The 17,269-nt window shown below is 39.2% G+C and overlaps 1 long non-coding RNA gene across 1 annotated transcript in view; it reads left to right on the top strand.

Moving 5' to 3' along the window:
• LOC116567897 overlaps positions 1-10,083 on the top strand; it is a 132,323-nt gene extending 122,240 nt beyond the window's left edge. Inside the window, exon 3 of the long non-coding RNA XR_004276419.1 lies at positions 9,922-10,083. This is a non-coding gene — a long non-coding RNA (uncharacterized LOC116567897). The remainder of the gene's footprint in view (positions 1-9,921) is intronic.
• The last annotated feature ends 7,186 nt before the right edge of the window (positions 10,084-17,269 follow it).

Raw genomic sequence — 17,269 nt, 5'->3', positions numbered from 1 at the left:
ATTGGAAGCAAATACTAGCTCCTAGTTAGTTGTGCTGAGGAAGAACTCTCTTTATTACCAGGACCCATGTGTCCCACTTTAACAGGGGACTGACATTATGATTCTAGCTAGTATCTTGGTATCCATGCCAATTTGGATCTCAAGTCAAAAGTTTTTAAATGTTTCGGTATCCCCATCTCCCCAGGCTTGTCTACCTGAGTAAATGGCCCAGGGTCTGCTAGAGGGAGGGCAGAATAAATCATTTTCATTATTCTTGACCTGAAATTTCAGGGCCCTTTTTCCTGAGGACCTGGCTTTCCCCCAGGTGATGAATTCAGGGTATGAAACTGGCTCATATCACAGCTGGGGGTTGTCACACTTGAATGGGTCTATAAATCAACAGCTTCCTCATAAACTGACTTCATTGATTTTTTTCTCTCTATCCCTCTTGACCATTGTCTTCAATTCATCATCTGAATTCTTCGTGGTCAGGTCTATCAGGCTGTCCCTCTAACCTTGCTGCTCAGCTCTTCCTGTATCAGCTTGACTTCTGATGCTCAAGTGCCAACACTTGTCTTCCATGTGTCAGGGTGCCTCATCCCCAGCACTACTGGAATTTCAGTTCTGCGATAGAGGGTTGTCCCATCTGCCCTGAATATGGGAGAGATGCCACTACTGAATGTTTTAAGGGGGGGGTGGGACCCCTTTCACCCACATGTTCTCGTTTTCTGGTAATTCTGCTTATAACACTTTAAAGGTGTAATTCAGGGATGGAAAATAGAAGCCACTCTAGCTGAGATTTCAGAGGGTCACCAGGAACTTGATAACTTTGTTTTAAAGTGAATATAGGGATTAAAAAACCAAGGCCAAAGTGAAAACAAGATTAGGATGCAATTTTGGTGTCTTCCACTACTCTGATTCTTAGCCTGAAGCCCCTCATTGGATTGCCTGATGTGACTTGTAGGAGCAATGAGCAAGTAATCATTAGTGGTCAATTTCACATTCCTATTAGTTTTTAGAAGTAGTATTACAGTATACTTTTCTTTTCTTGTTTATGAATAGGTAATGTAAGCTTCCTTTACAAAATTTATGTTTTCCTCTCATTCTTAATCCCATGCAATTCTCCCCAGAAGGAACCACTGTTACTATTTCTCATGAGTTTTTTTTCCATAGAAACCATACTATCTATATATATGATATTGCATCTCATTTTTTTTGCCTTATAGTTTGAAGATTGCTCTATGTTAGTATATGTAAACCCTGTTGTCAGATTATTTAACAACCATGCAGAATTCTACTCCGTATATGTATTACTTTATACTACCACTTATATTTATAAAAATTTACATTTGTATTACTGGTCTTTCCATTAAGAGCAGTGCCACAGTGGATCTCATTTGTGTTTGTGTGTGTATGTAACTTTGCACATGTATTTTTCTAAAAATGAATATGCTATATCAAGGCACAACTGCATTAAAATATAAGAAATATTAGGACAGCCTCTCAATAGAAGTGATACAGTTTGCATTCCCATGTGAGAGAGACTCTTTTCCTTTAACTTTCAATCTGAGAAGTGAAAGATTATAGCCAGTGGTTTCAGTTTCACTTCTGTAATTGTGAGTAAAGCTGAATATCATGTATTTTTCTGTTTGTTTTATTTTCTATTAACTACTCACATGCTGAGTTTTATTTCTTTTATATTGTAGCATAGAAACATACCAGTTGAAAATATATTTTCAGAGTGCTGTTTGTCTTTTGACCTTTTTTTTGTATTCTTTTTTTTAAATTTCTTTTCAGCATAACAGTAGTCATTGTTTTTGCACCACACCCAGTGCTCCATGCAATCCGTGCCCTCTCTAATACCCACCACCTGGTTTACCCAACCTTCTACCCCCCGCCCCTTCAAAACCCTCAGATTGTTTTTCAGAGACCATAGTCTCTCATGGTTCACCTCCCCTTCCAATTTCCCCCAACTCCCTTCTCCTATCTCCCCATGTCCTCCATGCTATTTGTTATGCTCCACAAGCTCCACAAATAAGTGACTTTTTTTTTTTTACATAAAAGATTTATTTCAGTTTTATGTACTTTTGTATATGTCTCTCTTCTGGGTTTTATGTCATGCTTAGAAAGAACTCCATGTTTTAAGATTTTTATTTTATTTTATTTTTTATTTTTTTTTTTAAAGATTTTATTTATTTATTTGACAGAGAGAGAGATCACAAGTCGGCAGAGAGTCAGGCAGAGAGAGAGAGAGAGAAGCAGGCTCCCGCTGAGCAAAGAGCCCGATACGGGGCTCGATCCCAGGACCCTGAGATCATGACCTGAGCCGAAGGCAGCGGCTTAACCCACTGAGCCACCCAGGCGCCCCGTGTTTTAAGATTTTTAAAAAAGATTTTGGATCTCCAAATTTTATGGTTTCAATCTTCATGTTTAAATCTATAGTACATCTGGAATTTACTTTGCTATCTGATCTCTGTGTTCTCTAAGTGGTTAGCAAGTTGCCTTGACAATTTATTGGACAGTTTGTTATTTCCCACAGACTTGAAAGCCTTTCTGATAAACAGTTCCTAAAAGTATTTGTTTCTATCTCTGGACTGTATTCTACAGCTTTGTCTGTCTTGTTAGGACCTGGTGCTACACTGGTCTAATTACTGCAGCTGTAGAAGAGGTTTTCATACAGAGCAAATACTGTTCTTTTTTGTTACACTTCTTCTGTATTACCCTGACAATTTCTTAAAGCATTGTAAGCATTTCCATTTAGACTTCTATAAAGGTAGTAGCCTACCTATCGTCATGAAAACATCTTTTTTTTTTTTTTTTTTTTTTTTTTTAAATCCCAGAACACATTACATTTATAAATCTATTAGGGGAGAATTGACTTGAAATATGTTTATATATTATTTTCTTATTTTGTGATTTCAGAAGCATTCTTGATAAGTTTCAAGGTTTTTTTTTTTTTTTAACCTCGATTGCAAATTTGGTTCATCTCCTAAACAAGTAGTTGGCAAACTTTTTCTGTAAAGGGTTGCAAAGCAAATATTTTAGATTTTGTGAGTCATAGAGTATTTGTTGCAACTACTCAAGTGTGCTGTTGTGGCATTAAAGGAGCCACAGATAGTACGTAATTGAGTAAGTGTGGTACTGTTCCAATAAAACTTTATTTCGAAAAACAGGCAGATTTGGCTTGTAGGCTAAGGTTTGCCAAAGTCTGTTATAAAAAGTTGTTTTTCTTCAAACTAACTAATAAAACCAACATTTAATCTATCTAATGTGTGTCAGGCACTGATGTATCCTCTAGTAGGCACTTTTTATGTTTAATGTGTGCCCGAGTGAAACTTTAAAAAAGCATACCGATACAAAATAAGGTGGAGCGTGTATCCACATTCTTTAATTTTGTGAAAGAAAATTTAATCCTAATTAAACAGTGAGCTCAGGCTCTTCAGACTCTGACCATCAAGTCTAGCAGGAACTGGCAGAACTGTGGGCTGCTTCAGTGGCAAGTGTGTCCAGGTTCTGTGGAATCCAGGGAGTTTTATCCTTTCTAGTAATCTCACATATAGGAGACAATCTATTTCTGCATTATCTCCTCAGATTTCTTCCTAAATCCTTCATTAAAGAAATCCTTTGGGATCTAAAGCAAAGGGTTGTGGGGAAAGGAAAGAGTCGTTTCAAAAATCCACCTTTTTTTTTTCTTTTTACAAATTGTATATTTAAGAACTTTGTAAATTGTCTCTCTTTTATGATAAAGCTGTTATTTCTTACTGGATCATCAGAGGTTAATATTAGGACAGAATATCTTCTGAGTTCGACCTGGGCAGTCAGAGAATGACATTTTCCAACCTTACCCATATGCACGCACATCATTAGCATTTTGCTAAGGGTGCTAATCCAGGCATGGGGACAAATGCAATACCATGTTCCAACCAAAACTGTGGGTTGGGAGGGAGTTATTAGTTCACGTGTGTTATATTTTCAGCATGGGCAGGATAGCATGGTCACCTGTATCATAGAAGTAATGGGATCTTATAAGCCGATAAAGAAATCTGATATGAACACTTCTAAATCGGAAAAGAGAGAATTCCCCTGGAGCCATGCAGTGACTTAGTCAAGTTGTGCAGCAAGTTTTGAAGGTAGCAGCTCCCCCTGTATTTCTAAGCCTGGACATATCTGATACTTTTAAGTCATCATGGATCCATGTCAGTATCTTGGTGGTAAAAGGGGTTCTGATAATTGACAGTGATCTTGGTAAAGCACCCTGTTGCTGCTTATATTAAAAACACCTGGTTGGGGTGCCTGGATAACTCCATCAGTTGAATGTCAGACTCAGACTCTGATTTCAACTCAGGTTCATGATCTCAGGGTTGTGAGTTCAAGCCCCACGTTGGACTCCATGCTGGGCATGGAACTGCTTAAGATTCTCTCTTTCCCCCTCTTCTGCACCCTGCCACAACACCTCTACTTTCCTGCTCTCTCTTTCTGTCTTAAAAAACAAAAAACAAAAAACAAAAAAACACCTGGTTGGATTATCTACTTGATAATCCATGAAACCCTGTTTAATTTGGGTTCCATGAGACCATTCCAGAATCCCACCAGTATGGCACCTTGGAGAGGTTATTTATCTTCTCCAGGGACTTGGAAGGGCCAAGGTCATCCCCAGGGCCTCAGTGCAGAGCACAACTCAAAGACCTCATGAAAAGCCAGGATTCAATACTTTCAGTGGATCAAATGCAATGAATGGCAGTAATGCTTCTCTTTGCCATTTTGCTTTAGCTTTCATCCATTCCTTCCTGATGTGCCAGGGCGGTGGCTCCCAGGAACTGCGGTTCCTGCCAGGTTTGCATTGATTGTTCTGGTGCTCCAGTATCCTTGTCTGCACTCGCAGATCATTGTCTGTTTTTCTCTCCAGCTTCTTGCTTAGTTGGATGTTGTTTTCCTTGAGGTTCCTTTCTGGAGCCTCCATCTGCTGTTGCTGCTCCCATTTTTTGTCTCAGCCATGCCTGTTCCTTCTCATTCACCTCCTTCCTGCCTTGCTCCACTGCCCCATGCAGATTTGAGAAAGAGAAGAAAGTCAAAGGTCAGGCCTGAGCTTTACCCTCTTGAAATCAGAGACCAAATCAAATTTGAAAGAGAGGGTAGCCCCATCTTCAAGAGCAAGTCTGCAAATATGATGGGAAAGGCCCTGACCATCTGGCTGACATACAGCTACAGCTCTGCTGGTGAGTTTCAGGTTTAAAAGAGTATGCATTCCACAAAAGAAGGGGAAGCTCATCATTCTGGAAAGTTCTTTGCCCCCTCTGGACACTGCAGGATCTAACCCACCCAAGAACAGAGCCCTGCTCTTGCCTGCTATGGCCTTGTCCCCAGAGGTGAGAGCTTTATCTGTCTACAGGATGGATTTCTTTATTGCCGCCTATGACTCCAAAAAGCCCTGAAGGACCTCATTTGCCTGAGGCATCAAGAAGGAGCAAAGGACCTAGATGTCCTTTCAGGTGATTTGTTCTATACACTCAAGGCCATCCAGATCATTTTTACTTTCTACTTAAAATCCTCCGTGAGCCCCCTACTAAGTGTCCAACTTGCCTTATTAGAAGGGCAAGAATCCAAGTGTCCTCCCAGTCTCCTTCCCTCCCCCCACTCAGCCTTCAGCCAGTCAGAATGCCATGAGGCTGTACAAACCCACAGTCTCTGGTGCTTTCATGTATTTGCATGTTTAGCTACGGCTCTTCCCTTTGGGTAGCATCTCAACCTGAAAAACAGGTACAAATACTTCAAAATTTACATCCCCCTCCTCTCTGGGTATATTTTCCTAGATCATATGCCCAGTGTAAGATGTAGATTCTAATCCATGCTGATGTTCTCCCTTGCTACCTGCTAGATGTGTAGCTTTTGGCAAATTCTGTAACCTGCCTATGCTTTTTAGTTCATATCTAGAAAATGTGGGTAATAATAGCTGATGCTTCCTAACATTTTCCGGAGGGTTAAGTTAAAATATCTAGAGAAAGAGCTTAGCACTATGACTGTAGGCAGTAACAGTTTAGTTTACGGTGGTGTATGATTGTTTTGTTTATTACTACCACCAGCACAGTCCAGGAATAAATATTATCCCTCTCTGTCCAGTTGTCTATTTATTTGACTCTCTCACTTTGATCAGCCTTGAGTGCAAGGATTCTAACTACATCATAGATCCTCAGCCCTTGGCACAATGACTGTCATATTGTTGGGTAAAGAAATAAATAATTTCTGTTCTGTCTCTCGTGGATTTCAGAAATCCATACTGTTTATTTGGGAATAGGCATTTCTACTTTCCTCAGGAGTAAATAGCAAATAGTGGGCCTTAAAAGGTAAAGCTATCATGACATCCCCATGCTGTCTTATCACCCACAACTGGTGTTGTGCTCTCAGATTATCTGGAGACCCCTGTGACTCTATTCTGTAGGGTTCCCATGTTCCCCTTCTTCCTTCCCTCATTCCTTTCCTGGGTACCTGCAAATAGTTCCAGTCAGTCTTGGCTGTAGAGCTTGAGCCCTTCAGGAGCAGAGGAGGTTTCTGCTGAAATGCCTTCTGTTCGGGCCTTTGAAAGCTGATCAAGTTTAGCTTGGCAGTATTTAACAGAGGCCTCTTTGTTCTACAGCAAGAAATCCTTCTCCTTATCCTTTCTGATTTTCTGCAAGGGAAATGCACAGGGATGTCACCACAAGAAAGGAGCAGAGGAGATCAAATTCCCAAGAATCTACTAGATGGGTGGTCTAACTGCATTTCTCTTAAGAAAAGCATCTTAGTGAAACAGCATAAGCAATGCAACTAGAACCAAGAGATCTACTGCCAACTCTGAAAACTTGCAAGACCTTCCTAAAGCTTCCAAACCTCCCTGGGTTTCTCAGGTTCTTCATCTATGAAATGTTGAAGTTGCACGATCTATTCTCTATAGTTCCTAGAAGCTGTAGGATCCTGTGATTCTACCTGCAATAATAAAATGACACAACTGAAACAAAAATAAATATAATGAACAACCTGCTTAGAGAGTCTGTCCCAGGAAATTAAGTGTCTGCGAATCAGAGTGACTGTACATAGAGAGCTTCTAGCTCAGGAGTGACTTGGGAGAGTTTTGAAACCATGCCATAGTTCACTAAAGGAGAAATTATTGCTGATTTTGCTTGAGAGATCACAAAAATCCTAAATAAATTTCTCAGGCTTTGAGGGGAAAGATGGAAATAGAGTCCTCTAGAATTCTCTCTATCATGTGGATCCATACTACTTTACCCTAAGTAGGAGATGAGCTATAGATTGAATATGTAAAACTTCAAGCATAATTTTAGAAGGACAAGAATGAGGAAGGTTGAATACTAAGAAAAAGTACCGCAAGCTTCTTCTGGAACTCCTGTTGGTCATCCTTGGAAGAGTGCTCCATGAACACTGCAATGGCTTCCCTCTTACAGTCTGCATGGACATCCAGCACCTCCTGGAGCATGTCTGTGGTGAGCCTCACTGGCTGGGCCATCTGCTCACTGTAGTGGTCAGCTGCCTTCTGCATGGGCACTGAGATCTCACACTGGCTCAGTGTGGTTACTGCGTTCTCCAAGCAAGACACTGTTCCCTGATTGATGGCGTCCACATAGGTCACACATACACATTTCTCTCTGGGTATGAATATTTATAAGTACACATGTATATATAAAATGATACAAAACTATTGAAGAACACATAATTAGCACATATCAGGCCACAGAGAAATATGATTTTGGACAAGGAGACTCACTATTCTCAGTGACCTTGAGTTCTTTCCCAAGGGTTCTAGCCCTAACCCTTGAATGGGTACAGATATAAGAACAGAAATTATTTGATTGTTACTGGAATTCAGGATCCAGTTGGTTTTCCTAAATATCCCCAGTATGGGCTAGGAGGTCCTTTTCATGTTTTGGCTACTCAAAGACAAAACAACTCTGTTTGGGGAAAGAAAACCTTTTAACATTTGATGGGGCCTTTACATTCCCTGGGTATGTTGGAATTTTTAGCTTTAGGATTCTAACCTGAGGAAGAGAGAAAGCAGTTACATTAAGCACACTCTTGGGATAAAGCAGCTAAAGCTTTTTATTAGTGGGAATTTTCAATCTTTGGAGTCTTCTAAACTCAGAACTTCTTTAACATATTTGTACAGATGGCAAATTAAACTCATGTGAGTGACATATCACTGGAGAGGAATTTAGAAAAAAAATTTAATTCAAGTCTAATTAATGTACAGTGTCTATTAGTTTCAAACGTAGAATATAATGATTCAACAGTTCTATACATTACTAGTGCTCATCACAGGAATTGTATTCCTAATCTCCTTCACCTATTTCACCAGCCCCCCCACCTCTCTTCTTGCAACCACATTTGTTCTCTATATTTAAGAGTCTGGGGATTTTGTTTGTTTCTTCTTAATTTGTTCATTTGTTTTGTTCCTTAAATTACACGTAGGAATGAAATCACATAGTATTTGTCTTTCTCTGACTGACTTGTTTTACTTAGTATTATACCCTCTAGGTCCATCTATGTGGTTGCAAATGGCAAGATCTCATTCTTTTTTTATGGCCAAGTAATATCCCATTCACCACATTTTCTCTATCCATTTATCTATCAGTGGACACTTGGGTTGCTTCCATATCTTGGCTATTGTAAATAATGCTGCAGTAAACATAGAGGTGCATGCATCTTTTCAAATTAGTGTTTTCACTTTCTTTGAATAAATACCCAGTAGTGGAAGCACTAGATCATCTGATAATTCTATTTTTAATTTTTTGAGGAAACTTCATCCCTTTTTCCACAGTGGCTTCACTAGCTTGCATTCCCACCAGTGATCCATGAGGATTCCCTTTTCTCTACATCCTCACCAACACTTATTTCTTGTGTTTTTGATTTTAGCCATTCTGACAGATATGAGGTGATATTTCATTATAGGTTTGATTTGATTTTTGATTTTCAATGATCATGACTCCTTAAAGAAATTAAGCTAGTTGATGGCATTGTAATTAGGTCAAGACCTTAAAATAGTCTGAGGAATAGACAGATAACTTATTCAATAATCATTAAGTGCCTATTATGTGCCTGGCATTGGGGCTATGTTCAAGGCTAAGAAGATACAGTAGTGACTAAAATAGACGATGCCCTTTGGAGTCATATAGCTGATAAGTGCTAAGACTGCTAATGTATAACCAACTATGGCCAGGCAGGCGGAATTTGGTCTTAATGGAAGAAGTATTGGGAGAAAGGAATGGGTAAAACATAACAAAACATTCTTTTAGAAGCCTTCATTAGGGGCATCTGGGTGGCTCAGTGTGTTTAAGTCTCTGCCTTTGGCTCAGGTCATGATCCCAGGGTCCTGGGATCAAGCCCTAAATCGAGCTCTCTGCTTGGCGGGGAGCCTCCTCCTCCCCCCTCCCCATCTCTGCATGCCTTTTTATGATCTCTGTCTGTCAGATAAATAAATGAAATCTTAAAAAAAGTTTGTGACTGCATCTCACTTCTTGCTTGTTTTGAAGATGCCGTGAATCATAGCTAATTCAAGGGATCTCAACAGCAGTTGAAATATTTGCTAAGAGGAACATTAACCTCACATGCATTCCCACCTATTTTTCCTGTGCTGAAGGGGAACAGAATTTCCGAGATCCCTGCAAAGAATCAGGTAGAAGTGGGGATGGGTGGTTGATACTATGTTGTCATTTTCTGCCTTTGAAATTAAGTAAGGTGTCCTTTTTTTCTTATGACGTTTTGTACATGCCCGGCATCAGAATGCTCTACATTAAACCTTACTCATTGACTTTGTAGGATCTGGATATGCTAGTCTATAAGCTATTCTGCAACACCAAGATACTTTGGTCTAATTAGAATTTTCATGAAAGCTAGGTAGAGCCAGTGAGTTCATAGATAAATAATCTGATTTGCCTTTTTGTTTTTAAAATTCAGGTAAGGAAGGAATTATTGTGTGCCTACTATATTCTACATACTGTCCTTGTTGCTGGAAATTGGCAGCAAAGAATCAGCAAAGGTAGGATTTCTTCCTCTATAGATTTTAATGTTAATAGAAGAAGAAGAAAAAGAATAAATAAAGTTATAAGTAAATATGTTCATATTGTGTTAAGTTCACATGGAGGGGCAACCTGAGGCAGGATGGACAAGGAAGACCTCTTTGAGAACTGACATTTATGCACAGCCTTGAAAAAAAAAAAAAAAAAAAAAAGGAGCTACCTGGTGAGGGAGCAGCAAGCATTGTATGCAGAGGGAACCATGCATGCAAAAACCTGGAGACAGGAAAGGAATTGCAGTTTGCAAGCTAAAAAGGAGGCTAGGGTGGCTATGGTGTGACCATGGCAGAGAAAATATAATAGATGAGCTTGGAGAAATAAGAAAGACTGGGTCATGGTGTGCCTTTGAGGAGTATGGATCTTATGTTATAATGCAAGCTTAAGGAGGGTATTAAAAGCAACTGAATTAAAGATCACTCTGGTTGTTTTGAAGAGAATTTATTAAAGACGGTCAAAGTGAAACTAAGAAGGACACTGGGTGACAAAAACAAGTATTTTAGGCAAAAGAGGAGGGTGACCGAGCCTAGGATGGTAAAATAAAAACGAGAGGACTGATGTATTGGGTGTGGGAAATAAACTAAGCGAGGGATATAGGGTTTAGGGCTTTAACCCTCAGGCTGGTGGCACACTATTGAGAAGACGAATGAGAAAGCAAGAAATATGCTTTAATTTTGCTTTGTTTTACTTGATTTCATTTGGGTTTAGGAGTGATCAAGGCTTATATTGTGAACATGATAACTTGAAATGGACAGCTTGCAAAAAAGTGAAGAAATTGGGTTGTTATTTGATCTATGCATGTGAATTTCAGAAGAGATATCAAGGCAAGAAATATCAATTTGAGAGGTATCCGAATAAAAATGACATTGAAAGTCCAGAGACTGGATGAGGACATTTTGAGAGGGGATAAATGGAGGAGAGAAAAGAATCCACATCCTGGAGAGACCTACAATTCAGATGACCAGATGAAAATCAGAGTCTGGTAGGAAGACTGAATGGAGCTAAACACAGGGATAGGAGGAAAGCCAGAGTAGTGTGGCGACTTGGAAGGCAAGGAAGGAAAGAATTTCAGGGGGAGCAGGGAGAAGAAGGGGAGTAAGATAGATGCAAAGAGACACCAACTGACTCAGAGAAAATGGAGGTCATTGGTAAAAAGCATTCAGTGAAGTGTTGGGTTAAAACCAGAGAAGAATTCATTGAAGACAGAGGTGAAAAAAGGAAATTGAGACTATATATTTTTGCATGAAGAGGAGTAAAAACACAATATGGGGTGATAGTCATAATGAGATGTAGAGTCCAGGGAGAAAGATAATAGTTATTGAAGCACATTGGTTAGTTAATAAGAATACTCCAGTAGAGCAAACAAAATATGATATGGGAGACATAATTGCAAGAGCTCCATGCATGATGGGTCAGAAAAGATGGCTTTGAGAACACCAGTGTGAGGGAGTTTTCTTTTACAGGAAGCAGAACAGCTGGAGTAGAAATTTGGAACAGAAAAAGTTTAGGTTGCAATTTTGCAGGTGAGAATTAGAATTAGATGTGTTTCGTAAGAAATCTGGAATCTCCCTTCACTCTGGAGGAGTGGTGAGAAACAGAGATTCACTTGGAATTAAGCAAACAGCTTCTGCCACAGAACTTCACTCACCAAGGTTTTCTCTTCCAAGGCATTAGTACATCAAGTAAGATTTGCCTGTATGATGCAACCCAGTGCTAGCCACAACCACCGCCAAGTTGAGAAATCTTGTAAAGAATCTTTAAGGCTTTCTGTTTCACGAACTGTGAATGAGCAGCTACTCATTCTTGTTTTCCACCAAACATATGGGAACAACCATGATGGATATAGATACCACGGCAATGTGCAAACCCCAAAGCTCTCTGTAGAAATAAGATCACAAGTTGATTTTCTGCCTCAGGATTAATCAAAATTTGTGTGCATCAGCCTGGGGCTGGGGACCTTTGTATTTTTCTGTGATATAAAATGGAGGATGGCATTAGCAATCCACAGAGAGTTTCCCACACAATAATCTCAGATGATGGTAGTGAAGAAACAGCAGATATTGTCAGCCCTCCAAGTTTTATTTCCATAATAAAAATAAAACTCAAGCAATGCTTATCATGTATTGAGAATCTGCCTTGCATTGAGCTCTGTAACAAGTGCATCCACAGAACCTGACCTACTTGTGCTTGTAAGAACCTTGCAAGTTTGGGCTTGTTATGCCCATTTTGCATATGTAGTAAGTGGAGTTCAGAATAACTGAGAAATTTGCTCAGATTTACATATGAATAAGTGGCAGAGCCAGGATTTGAAACCAGCGAAGTCTGTTTCATTTTGCCATGCTTTGTAGCCACTTATCCTGCAGAATCATCTTTCTCAGCAACACTGATTACTCCATGTACTTCATATACAGGGGCTTTCTATTGCTTTCCTATACCAATAATGCATTGTCTAATGAATTTAGTAAGATGAGATGGGTTCCTCATACTTCTTATCCCATACATCAGCAATTTCGATTCCAGGCTCTTTCCATGCATGACCAGTGTCTCATCAAGAGCTCCAGATCACCTAGTATTTTTTGAATGGTATACTGTCGTTTTCATTCCTTGATATCCAGTCCTATCAATACTGTGTTTTTACTTATTGAAATGTATTGAATGAGCATCTGTCATGTACCTGAAACCACTTGTTTCCTGGGACAAAATCATTTATGAACCATGGCTTCCACCCTCAAAGTAAGACTAGAGTAACCATATCAGTTAGAATCAGGTTTTGCTGTGAGAAACAGAAAAAAAAAAAAAAAAGAAAAAGCTTCATAAACAAATATGCTACTAAATATATTAAAGATGTTACTGTGTTATGTAAATTCTAGGATCAGTAGTCCATAACTGTCAGGATAGATAAGTGTTTCCCAAGATTGGGGTCCAGGACTCTCCTATCATATGTTTAGCCATCTAAGCAAGTATACCATCATATCTCTAGTAAGAACAGATTGGAGAAGGGGAAGAAGGATAGGTCCCTCCTTTAAGAACTCATCACTTCTACTTAAAAACAATACCTCTTAAGTAATTGCATTATCATATTGAACCACAGGGGAAGCTGAAATTGCTGTGAGCATCCTGGGAACACACATATATAGCAAACAAGCAGGTATTCTATTAGTGAAGGAGAAGGGAAGGATGGTAATTGATTTTCTCCATGGTTGTTCTATTCTCTATTTCATTTATTTCTAATTCTTCTTACAGGTTTCCCTCTGCTAGCTTTGAGTTTAGTTTTTCCTTCCTTTTTCTAGTGCAAGAGCATCTAGGAAAATATGACCTCTACCTGAGTTGCCACGAGCTCATCTTATAAAATAGAAACATATAACATTCAGAGCTGAAAATTCCATCATAGCTCTAAAAGTACGCAATGATGTCAGAGACAGCTTTTTAAAAAGACCTGAAACCAAACGGAGCAATTTCTAGACTTGAATCTACACTGGGCTAAGTATAGTGACCATGTACCTACTGAGATGCAGAGATTGGTACAGAATGAGGATTGGGCACTGCCCCAAGCCCCAGAGAAGGGTCCTTCCTCACCAACTGGATCAAAATAGCCCCTTAGCTGTCTGTGTGTCTGTCTCTTCCTTTCATTTTTGCTTTATATTTTGTTCCATGACACTATAATACAAAAATATGACTCTAGAGATAAAGAATATAAGGCTAGTTAGTCCTTTTAACCTTTCTTTTTTTTTTTTTTTAAAGATTTTATTTATTTATTTGACAGAGAGAGAGCACAAGTAGACAGAGAGACAGGCAGAGAGAGAGAGAGAGAGAGGAAAGCAGGCTCTCCACTCAGCAGAGAGCTCGATGCGGGGCTCGATCCCAGGACCCTGAGATCATGACCTGAGCCGAAGGCAGCGGCTTAACTCACTGAGCCACCCAGGCGCCCCCCTTTTAACCTTTCAATCAATGTTTTATTATTGTTATTTTAATCATATTTTAACATTTACCATTAACTTACTTTTAATATTATTTTTAACTTATTGTTGTTGTTATTATTGAAAAATACATTCAGAGTCTTTCATCCCGCTTCCATGTTGGGAAATCGTTGCAAGAAAAAAAATATTTTAAGAATATATTCTGTAAGTCTGAGTCACAAAAGTATAATACTAGTAAATGAAGAATTATTAACATGATCTTGTAAACTAAAGGAGGTTAATGAGGCTTGATTTAACTGAAATGAAATTTCTTCATATTTTGCTAACTCCAGATAAAATGATCTGTCATCTTGTTTTTGAAAGTGTCCTTATTTGGCACAAAGTGTACTCTGCTTTGGGGCCTAGTAGAAACTCTCAGGCAGGAGGAGTCTCATTTTAATATCATGTGCACAAAGCTTGGTAGAAAGCAAAAAAGCTGCAGGTGTGCTGGATCTTCCAGACAAGCACAAACTTGAGGCGGTTTTGGTTTAGAATTCTGTGGAGTGCAGTTTTTCAACTGAAAGAAGTATAGGTACAAAGGAATAATGGCCCTTTGGAGATAAGATTTATAGGCCTGGGAATCCTAAAATTGGAGAAGCCTGCTGTGAAAAACAATAAAAACAAAGCAAAACTAAACAGTACCTTGGATATTGCTAGGCATAGAAACAGAATAAAAGGCTAGGCTTTCAGAATTACACAAAATGTAAGGCATGGAAATTGCTTGGTGGATTGGCTGTGTAAATATATGGCTTTGCTGACAAGCTGAAATAAGATTACTTCCCTAGAGAGACAGAGTACACCCCCTGTTCTTCCCGTACCTGGAACTTGGAGTTTCAAATTAAAAGGAAAACTGAAATTACAGAGGTTTTTAATTTATAAGTTGAATAGTGGAAGATAGAGCCTCTGGTAAGACCTCCTAGGTACTGGAATGCTAGAATTCCATATGAATGTATAAAAATCCAGTTTCCCTCATGCCACTTTCTGTGACGAGAGGCCCTGACAGGCTCATTTTGCCCCTTCTCTAGTCTCTTAAAACCCATGGTGCCTTTAAGGGTGCATCCACTCTTAACTGAGGTAGACTAAGCCTTGTGCCACGTCACTGATGATGGCCACAAGCCCTTCTTGGAGCCCAGCTCTATGCACCTGGTCATTCTTTCTTCCAGGAGTACCCTTTGTTGGAGGCCACAGCACGGTTGGAGTCGAGGACCAAACCAGGCCCTGACTTGTGTCTCCTTCAAAGTCTGGACACCTTGACAAGGTTAAGGACGGGAAAGTTGAGCAACACTGAGAAAGGGTCCATGCTATGTGATCTGTGCTCGCCTACGTGACTTCCCACACCCTCTCCCTACAGAAGGGAACAACGTGGTCAGGGTCATGAGTTCTCAGTTGGTCCTTGTTGTTCCTGTACTTCCCATAACCCACTCCCTGGTTGATTGTCTTGCTAATGGCATTAGCCAAGACTACCTGGCATCACAAGGTTTGCTTGTAGTTAATGTAAACTTGTTATAGAAACTTGCGGTCATGTGACTAGATACTGATGTATTACTCCTCCTATTGTGGTCTGCCTTATAAATGCTTGTAAGATGTGGAATAAAATTGACACTGTTGGACGTCATCCTCAGTGTCCCTCCTGCCCCCATCTCTTTGTCTCTTAATTTCTCTTCACCATCCTCTTAACCCTCACATTTCCTGGTCGATATGTCACGCCGGCCACGAAAACCCTTCATAGACACTGCCCTGGTTTCAACAGTTCAGTGACTTATAAATGGGCCTGATGTGAAGAAGCATCTTGTCCTTGTCCCAGAGACTCAATTAGAAAATACCTTCACAACAGTCAGCTGGTGTAGCCTGTCCATGTCTCACCACATCTGTTTTGGTGTGAAAACATATGTGAGTGGACTGTTTTGGGGCCACACCTGAAGAAGTACCCCCTTTACACATTTGTAATACTTGTAAGGGCTGGTCCATTTAAATTATATGTAGGTTATTAAAAAGATATTCCAAATTTTCGACTTTAGGTTTCGCATCTCACTGTTAGACTCACTCTAAGGTCCCATTTATAAAGAGAAAAAAGTTATTCCTGGCTCAGTATTTCCTTTCTACAATTTCGTTGGTATTAGAGAGTTCACATAAAGTGGGGAGACTTTAAAATTGGAAAGGGAGGGGCTCGGGTGGCTCGGCCAGTTGAGTGACTGACTCTGGATTTCAGCTCAGTCATGACATCAGAGTCCTGGGATTAGTCCCCATTATCAGGCTCTATGCTCAGAGGGGAGTCTGCTTAAGGATTTTTCTCTCCCTCTCCTGCTGCCCCTCCCCCTGTTCTTGCTCTCTCTCTCCAAAAAAAATTAAATAAATCTTTAAAAAAACTTGAAGGGGAGTGTGGGAGGGAAGACTGTCTCTTAGAGATACTCAAAGGACATCCCATAGAATGATATCAAAGTACTTAATATACATGTAATTGGAATAGCAAAAGAAGAAGAGGATAAGAAAGGAATATGTAATTTTCCCAAAATTAATAAAAAACAAGAAAAAATGTATTCAGAGGTTTAGAGAACCAGCCCCATGAAGAATAAATAACATGCAAAAACACACCTATGCCCACCATCGTCTAATTCATGAAATCCAATTATTCAGAGAAAATCGTAAAGACAGCTAGAGAAAAAAACAGCACTACCACAGAAGACCAAAAATATTAGTCAGAAGACGTCTTCCTAAAATCTATGCAAGTAGGAAGAAAGTGGAATAACATGTCTAAAGTACTGAATGAAAAAGAATGTACAACCAGAATTCTCTACCCAGTAAAAATTTTTCAAAAAAAAATGCAAAATAAAGACATCTTCAAAGTGAAGCTGATGTCACAGTATGGGATGGTCTGTCCATTCCAGTGTGCAAGTAAAATGAGGAAAAAAGTATAAGGATTGAAAATAATCAAAGAAAACTGTTATTATTTGTAAATTATTGTGGTGGTGAATGTGTTCTATAAGAATTTCTGTCATCCAGAGTCATTGTGTTATGTACCTGTATTATTTTCTAAAATATTTGTTATTTTACCTTTCACTTTTAGATCTATAATTCTTTGAGAATTGATATTTTCAGGTAATCTAAAGTGTATTTTTAGAGGTGGGTACACTTTTTCCAATACAATTTAATCATATGAATGGGGGAAAAACTATTTCACATATATAAATAAAGCCATGATCTTAGATGAGAAAAATATTTCTTACAGAACACACATACATCCTACCACCACCTCCATAAAATAAAATATTAAGTTTG

This window comes from Mustela erminea, chromosome 10 (genome assembly GCF_009829155.1).
Source record: "Mustela erminea isolate mMusErm1 chromosome 10, mMusErm1.Pri, whole genome shotgun sequence".
NCBI lineage: Eukaryota > Metazoa > Chordata > Mammalia > Carnivora > Mustelidae > Mustela > Mustela erminea.
This window is presented reverse-complemented; position numbering and strand designations above follow the sequence as displayed.